Below are 9252 nucleotides of genomic sequence, written 5' to 3' on the forward strand. Positions count from 1 at the left end.
ACACAGTCCCAAAAAGACACACTATTACAACTGACTCAAGAAGAAACAGATAATTTTACAGACCTATAACATGCAAAGAGATTGAATTAGGAATTTTAACATATCCCCCCAAAAGTCCAAGCCCAGATAGCTTCATAGGCAAATTCCACCAAACATTTAAAGAAAAATTAATACATTTAAAAAAAACTTGTTTAAAAAAAAAACAAAAACAAACAAAAACAGAAAAAAACAGAAAGGGAGGAGAACTCCCTAACTCATTCTATGACGTTAGCATAACTCTGAGACCTAAAACCAGACTATCAGACTAAGACATAAGAAAAGAAAATCACAAATGAACATCTCTTATAAAAGTAGATGTGAAAATCTTCAACAAAATGCTAGCAAACTGAATCCAGCAATATACCAAGAAAGGAGGAGGGGGAGGAAGAGAGGGAGTGAGGTGGAGGGGGAAGAAGGAGGAGAAGGAGTGAGCAGCAGCAGAAGTAGCACCGTTGCTAAATGGGATTATCTCAGGAATGCAAGGTTGGTTTAACATTAAAAAAAAAAAAACACAACACCAAAAACAAAGTAATACAACATATAAATGGGACAAAACAAGCAAAAACCAACCATGATCACCTATATAGACACATAAAAAGCATTTGAAAAAATTCAACACTCTTTTCATGATAAAAAAAAAAATGAAAACAATAGGAGTAGAAAAGAGTTTATTCAAACTGATGAAGGACATCTATAAAAAATCCACACCATGATTAACACTGAAGGGCTGAGTGCTTTCCTCCTACAGAAAAACAAAAACAAAAACAAAAACATGTCTGGTCTCTTCACTTCTATTCAACACTGCACTGGAGTTTCTAGCCAGGACATCTAGGTGAGAAAAAGAAATCAAAGGCATCCAGATTGAAAAGGAAGACACAAAGTTATCCTATTTGTAGTTGATATGATCTTGTATATAGAAAATCCTAAGCAATCCACTAAAAAATGATTAGAACTAAGTGAGTTCAGTAAGGTTGTGGTGTACAAGAACAATACACAAAACCCAATTCTGTTCCTATACCATTACAATAAGCAATGGAAAAATGAAATTAAGAAAATATTCCACTTACATTAAAAAATAAATTTAGAAATACATTAACAAAAGGAGTGTAAAACTTACACTCTGAAAACTACAAAACACTGTTAAAAAGAAATGAAAGAATATTTAAATAAGTGGAAAAAACATTTCATATTCATGGGTCTAAAGATCTAATATCTAAAGATAACATTACTCCCCAAACTGATCTACAGATTCAATGCAATCCTTATTAGAATCCCAGCTGGCTGCTTTGTAGAAACAGACAAGCTAACTTAAAAATTTATGTGGATTATAAGGAACCAAGAAGACACAAAATAACCTTGTAGAAGAACAAAATTGGAAGCCTCATACTGCCCAATTTTAAAACTTTTGCCAATGCAACAATAATCAAGATTGTGTAGGAGTAAGTAAGGGACAGGTAGGGCAAGACAGGTAGGAGGTGAAGTGTGGTCATGCAGGAGGCTATGTAACCAAGCTCGCAGAAATCCCAGATGTGAAGAAATAGACATGATATTTATAAGAACACCTTGTTGGTACTCATGATAGTTACAAGTCCACCAGGTTCCTTCTAAATATAGACATGATATTAACAAATCCACTATGATATTGACAAGAAATCTACCAAGTTCCCTGGTCAATTTCCCATAAATGACGCACCATAAAAACCCTTGGTGGTAACCCATTCTGAACCCCTCTTACCCTAGACAGCTCTTTCCTTTCTGTTCTTATCTTTACTTAATAAACTTTCACTTCACTTCACCCTTTTTTCTGGAAGATTCATTTCTTGGGCTGTGAGATAAAAACTCTGAAGCCCTGTGACAGTAGTGACGCAAGATAGAAGATAAACTGATAAATAGAACAGAAGAGTTCAAAAACAAATCTGTGTGTCTATGGCCAAATGATATTCAACAAGGGTACCAAGACCACTGAACAGGGAAAGAAGTCTTTTGAACAGATAGTGCTGGGAATTTTGTGTATTAACAGGCAAGAGAATTCTCTCACAGTATGTATATAAATTAACTAGAAATAAATCAAAGACCCAAATATAAAAGCTAAACCATACAACTGCTCCAACTACCTGCTCCCCTACCAGCACAAACCACCACGCTTGCTCTCTCTAAAATAAATAAATCTTAAAAAATAAAAGGAATAAAGTACAGATACACACTACAATATGGATGAACTTTGAAACCATTACGCTCAGAGAAAGACACACACCACACACACAAAAAATCCCTATATTATAAGATTGCATTGATATGAAATAACCCAGAATAGGAAATTCTATGGAGACAGAAAGTAGATCGGTGATTGTGTAGGGCTGGTGAGATTGGAAAACAGATGTGCAATAGCTAAAGGACCTAGGAATTTTTTTTGAAGTGATAAAAATGTTCTAACTTGACTGAAGTAGAAGTTGTACATGAGTATCCTAAAAACCACTGAAGTGGCTTTTAGGCGAAATGTAAGGTATGTGAATTACATCTCAAAAAACCTCTTAAAAAATGCTATTTGAGGCCTCTCCCAAACAAACAGAAATTGTGGTTAAGTAAAATAATTTTGCTTTACAGTTTTATATTGCCTCACACATTTCAAATGACATCAAATCACATGATCTCAAGTGATCTCAGAGACAACTATGAGAAATAAAATTAAACTAGATGAAGTAGTTTTGAGAGTCACCAATGATCACTCAACTCTGTGGAGTGGTTTACTTTAAAAGATCAACTGTAAAGGGAGGGCTCAGCCAACTGCTGCGGGGACAACAGGCCGAGACAGTGGCACCTGGGCCTGGTGCAGAGCCTGAGTCCGAGGGACTGGAGGGGGACCAGCCCCTGGCCTGACCTCAGCCCCAGCTCCTAGGGCCAGCCAGACTTGCGAACCAAGACCAGAGCTTGGCCAAGGACGACATCAAGAAGCTGATGTCCACCATCAAGGAGGTCGGAGGATGGAAGAAGGGCTGGGAGACTGTGGGCAACACCTCCCTTCATATATGTTCCAATGGGTGCCAGTGGTGGACCCTCCACGAGGAGGAGCGACGAAGGTGAGGTGGCAGGGCAGAGAGACCCTGAGGCCCGGAGAGGCGGGGCAGTGGTGCCAGGCCCCAAAGGGGTGGCCTCATTCTGCTGGATCTCAATGATGAGAATAGTAACCAGAGATTCCTTTTGGAAGGCTCCTGCAGATGTGCACTGAGCCCAGCCCTGGGGGCACCCCCCTACTCAGCCACCCCATGTCAATGGTGGGACCACTGGCAGAGGTCCCACAGGGTTCTCAGCCCCTGAGGCTGGGCCAAGAGAGAGATCCTGGGGGCATAACTGCAGGCAGGAGTGATGAACTCCCCATGTTGACCAAGGAGGAGCCTGTCCCAGAACTCCTGGAGGTCGAGGCCCCTGAAGCTTACTCCATCTTGGATCCGGTGCCACCTGTCCCGGAAACAGCCCAGGCTGACCCAGAGGACTCATCGCATCTGCCCAAATGTCCCTGAGACCTGAGAAGCTGGTCTGCCTGTTCTGTCACCCCAGAGGCCCCTTTGGCTTTTCTCATATAGAGACCCTTTTGTTAAAGAAAAAATAAAAAAAAATTAAAAAAAATCTTCAACTGTGTAAATTGATATTCTTTTAAATGTCAAAATCTCATTCAGATTTAAATCACCTATAAAATGGACAGTAATTAAGCGGCCCATAGATTTCTGGCTATGCTCCTGACATTAAGCAAAATCTTTTTGTTGTTGTTGTTGCTTTTAATTTGTTTGTTTGATTTTGAATAATAGTAAAGTGAAAGCCAAAAAAGAAATTTTACTTTTACAAAATCAAAGTTTTGGTTCCTTTAAGTTCCTAATTATTTTAGGACAACATTTCTCATGTTCTTTCCATATACAATTTTTGGTAAGCATTCATTTCATTCCTGTTCAGTTCAGCTGTTTGAATACAAGTTCTATTTTTATGACATCTTGACTTTTTTTTTTTCAATGAAAGACAAAGCTATATAAAAGCTCACTAACTATCCAGTGATTATTTCTAATTAAAGGGATCTGATTTAAAAAAAAAAAAGCTGTGGGAAATTAAAAGGAAAGTATGGTGTGCCCTTTGCATACATGTCTGTACTAGTTCCCATTGCTGGGAAAATGATTTAAAGTACAGTATGTGCAACCCGTTCTTCTGGTAATTACAAATCAAGACATATGTCTTTGCAACAACAAGAAGCTAGCTCCCATTTTAAGCATTCCTCGGCTCTTGCTGAGTTAACTGCGTTTCCCCAAATCCCGACGAAGGTAATTTTGAAGAGAGTATCTTCCTGCTACATCATCCTTTTGCTGCATTTCTGCCTTTTGAATTGCAGGACTGCTAACTAAAAGTGGAAGTATCCCATTAAACTGTTAGGTTTACTTTCCTTTAATACTCTAATCACGCCAGAACGTCATAGAGGGGAAAAAAAAAGATGCACAATGTCTAGACAAATTATATTTCCCTTTTCTGTTCTCTTGCCTTTACCATGTAATTCATCAACTAAAAAGATTTAAGGATGCTCATTGCTTATAAATTTGACAGATTAACTTCACATTTATACAAGTTTTAAATTCGAACACACAGAACATAACGATCACGCAGATTGAAGAGAACTGAAGCTATTTCTAAATTAGGCAAGCTACAGATATATTGTACTATGTAGGAAGAGTTAAGAATCCATATTAACTTTTCAACTTGTACCACTGAATAACGTAAGTAGGCAGTTTGTTTTACTGACAAACTATTTTCCTAAGTGTCTATCTATAACAAAAGTATGAAAAAAAAAGTATGAGACCAGAGCAAAAGTACATTGAGACAATCTAATTAATGGAATGTGTTATTTTCTTTTTGTTCAGACTCTAGCCTTCACTATTCTCCAAATATTGAGCTAGTTGATATTAGATATGACGTACTGTTCTTGAGTCCATGAGATAAATTGTTAAGGATTGAAATGCTATAGTAGATACGTGATGAAAGTAGACATAAAGGGGAAGGAAAATTAATTCTAACTAGTTGAATCAGAGAGAATTAGTTTCACAGACAAGAACATGCAAGCAGACACACCACACATAAACACACATAGGCACACAAAATAATTTCTAAAGTGAGAAACCACACTTGGGGCAGTCATGCGATTACGTACTCTATGAAAGTGATGGGAAGCACAATATGGTTCTCTCTGATGATCTTTTACCTGCTTAATCCCTCAATTCAGTGTGCGGGCATAGAAGTGCTAGGGTAAAGGCAGAGGGTTCTTTTATACTCGATTCAATACTTCTGATTTATTCAGTCAACAGGAAGTCAATAGGTAGCTCAGAAAGGTTTTAGGGAGAGGGTTACGGTGGCAGTGTGGGGATGTACCAGAAGTTAGGTTCCAGAGGAAGAAAACGTAAGTTATTGCCGGTCTAGGAAAGGCGCCACAACTCCACTGTTGCCACGTCTACCTCCACTTACTACTCTGGCTCCTTCTACAACCACCACCGCTATGGGGTAGAATTGACTGAGTACTTACCATTTGCCAGGGATGCGTCTAAGCTTTTCACAGCTACAGTCAGACTTGACTCTCCCCACAGTTTATATGGCAAGGAGAGTGATAGGGAACAGTTAGAACTTCTTATTTCCCCTATTCTTTTCTGCACCCTGTACTGCTGCTCCTCTTCCTTCCAAGGGCCTGATCTACCATCTGGGCAGCTCTCATATCAGTATCCTTGATGACTCGCCATCTCTGTCATTCCACGGGAGCTGCCTAGTAGCATCCCAACGTTAGATCGGGGCTGTATCCCCCGTCTCTGCTCTGCAATTCTACAGCTGAGCCTGCTGGCTTCTACCACTTAAATATGGTGACTGACACAGTAACAATTCAAGGTTTCCAGTCAAAGCCGGGTTTTCAGCACCACTGACCACCCTTTATACCTTTGTCATCTGCTCCTCCTCCTACTTCCTGGCCTAGTTTGATGCATTTGCCACAGCTCATGAGTCATCTGCTCCAGCAGGTAATGGACACCACTACACCCCAGTGAATTTTGGAGTCACTGGCATATAGATCCCTTTGGAAAGCATGTGAGTGATCCCTGAGGAAAGCATATAGATCCCTGTGGAAACCATTTTCATGAGTGTATTTCATTTTTGAAAACACTACCCACAAACACTACCCATCAGAGGAGTATTACACAGCTCCAGTTCTATCTTCCAGTCTAAGAACTCAGAAAACCCATTTCCCATTCATACAACATCTACAGTACTTAAATTTTTACTTAATGGGGAGAAGATGTTGTTTATCATCTCAGAAGAAAGGCTCACAAACTTAATCTTTTGATCTCAGATTTAAACCATTGTTGGGCATGATTCATTAATAGAATAGGTCTTCATGCAAAGACCTAACATCTTTTCAAAAAGCATTAGATGCTTTTATGAAAGTGCAAACATCCCCCTCTTACTACTCACCTTAATTTTAGCATGGGCTTTTCAACCATAAATGTATTCTCCTTGGGGTTCAGTCCTTCTTAGGAATGTAAAAGACTCATAAGATAACAGAAGGTTGACAGGACAGAATTCACCCAAGGAAAATACTGTATTTTCCACTATAGATGTCTAGAGAAGCTCGTGATTCAGTATCACCCAACTTTTTAATCTCTCATGTCACTGTTTCTACTCTGTCATTGGTGTCCTTGTGTACACTAATATCTGAATTTGTCTTTATTTTTCTAATTCTGACATTTCCTAGTCAATGTGCTAGTCTGCAGGTCTCTCTCTCCATCTGTAAAGGAAATCAATGACCGGAAGAGAGTTTCAGGGATTGAGGGCACTTGCCTCAGACCAACCAGAAAACTAGAATTTCTCTGAGTAATAGAATTTTTCAAGACTCCATCCTCCATTTGCACTCTGGCTTCAGGCCATTTTTTTTTTTTTTTTCCCCTGGATTAATACAAAGGGTTCTTTGTTCCTAGGTACTTTCCATTTTGGCCAAAAGGAACTGATTTCTTTTCTTATGTATTCACGGGAGCTGGGCAATCAGGAAGCCATGATCTGGTGGGGGAATCTGTTAAACGTCTAGATTCATTAATTTTCCCTTTTATACCTGCTTCTGGAGGAGTGTGTCTAGGATCAGCACCCTACATGGAACGAATGAGGAATTTTGCCTTCAAAGCTTAAGAAAATTCTTTAACCTATAGAATAACCTTCAAATGTGTGTTCTACTATCTGTCTTCTTTTCTTGTCTCTAACAGATAGCGAAAGTACACACTTAAATGATGGTACTTTGGGCTTATAAAGGGATGACAATAACCTTTCAGAACCCACCAGTTTGTAAGTCAAGTGTATCTACTTAAGGGGCAAACAAGTCTGTTGGACTTACACCCCAGGAGCAATTGTAATATTCATGGCAGAGACTGAATGGAAATGCCTCAGGTATTAAGCTAAAAAGCGAACCATTATGTCAATTAAAAACATTAATTGAGGTAATTACAAGGAGATTATAGTTTATACAGAATTTAGTTATAATTTATATAATTATCCTCAGTTATACAGAAAAAATAATGAAGCTGTTTATCTGAAGTATTTACCTAACTGAAAACTGCAGCTACCGAGAGGCTGCGTTTACACAGTCAAAATTCCAATTTGAACTTGACCTGCCACAAGCCTGCTTGTCAGGTAATGAATTCCCTGAGGACAAGGTGGTTTGGAGAGAACACAAGACTTCTAAAAATGCGACACTTTGCCAAATCAGATTCCTTAATTTTGACTTTGTTTGAAACGAGTCTCATTTAAGCATAATTGCTAACATCTAGCACTGACCTCCTCTAGCTGTGGAGCCAGAAGGCATTTCTGTACATACAAAATATGAGCTCTGGTTCCTGAGTTTCTGAAGCTGAATAAATGGGCTCAAATTTCATTTCTAGATCAATGCAAACAAGGAATAAAACATGAAATTAAAAGGAAGAGGTAGCGTTTTGCACACACACATTTTTGGTTTCTTCTTTGCATTCACAAAACAAATATAAGTAAGATTAGGATCTGCTTGCGGGTGTGTTTTGGTGGTTTCAAATATTGGTTTTGAGCAGTCTCTAGAACAGACCTCCTTTGTTTGAATTCTGGCTTTACCACTTATACAGCTGTATGATCTTCGTCACATTGGTGATTCTCTTTGCCTCAGTTTATCTATCTGCAAAATGTGATTGTGAAAATACTGCCATCCATGTGGACATTATAAAGTTAAATGTTCTAGTAGCTGCAAAACACTAAGAATAGTGTTTGGCACAAACCAAGATCTGTGTAAGTGCCAACTATCATTATTGGTACAGGAAAATGAAGTATAATTCAGGAGTAGGCATTAGTCATCAGGGGTCCAAAGGAATAAGCAAAGGTCAGAGAAAAGATTCTATCCGACCACAATCTCTCTCCACTGTGCATCTGGGTTCGGAAGACTGACACCACAATGGGGTTATAATTGGTCATCCTAGGAGAATTTGATGCCAGGAGTGTCTTGTGACTGGGGAAGCTCCCCTTAATTTGCTGATTCTCCAGATAATATTTTTTGTTTCTGTAAATCTGTCTCAAGATTTCAACACATAAATTGGAATCCAAGGTGTGTCTGGGTGTGCTTTACTCAGAATTTCCCATGATAGAGGTCTCACTTTACATTTAACAGTAAGTGCCTATTTGAGACTTAGTTTCCACATCAAAAAAGGAGGCAAACTTCAGAAATGTAGGAATTTAAATGAAATATCGTCTTTTCTCAAACCTGATCTATAATTTTTAGGATGGAATCGGTCTTCCTGCATATGGAAAGGCACAAATGATTATATAATTTTATACCCATTCACACATTTTGCCATTATAAATCAGTAATATATTGCACTATTTAACATGTATTTTATTGCCTTCAACCTTTTTCAGCCATGTAAATTGAAAAATACTGCAAGTTTTGACATGTCATCGTTAAACATCAAGCTAGAGCCCTTTCTTCCCCCTACAAATATCCATTTTTATATATCAACGAATTGCTATTTAAAATGTATTTCCTCAGACACCAGTCATATCATGTCCTCTGTGTTACTATAAGATTACCTCTTTATTTATCTGTGCTGCTAAGTTAATTATAAAAATGCTTGCAGTGAGCAAACATTTTGCTTGCCTAGTCAGCATCTTAAACTAGATTAATCTTCTAGCAACACT

At 38.5% G+C, this 9252-nt stretch overlaps 1 pseudogene across 1 annotated transcript; it reads left to right on the forward strand.

The window, feature by feature from the left end:
* Window positions 1–2495: 2495 nt before the first annotated feature.
* On the forward strand, window positions 2496–3557 carry LOC308337646 (B-cell CLL/lymphoma 7 protein family member C-like; annotated as a pseudogene). Its single transcript has 2 exons — window positions 2496–2537; window positions 2923–3557. The product of its transcript is annotated as a B-cell CLL/lymphoma 7 protein family member C-like (transcript).
* The last annotated feature ends 5695 nt before the right edge of the window (window positions 3558–9252 follow it).

The sequence above is a fragment of the Martes martes genome (genome assembly GCF_963455335.1).
Source record: "Martes martes genome assembly, chromosome: 1".
NCBI classification, from domain to species: Eukaryota; Metazoa; Chordata; class Mammalia; order Carnivora; family Mustelidae; genus Martes; species Martes martes.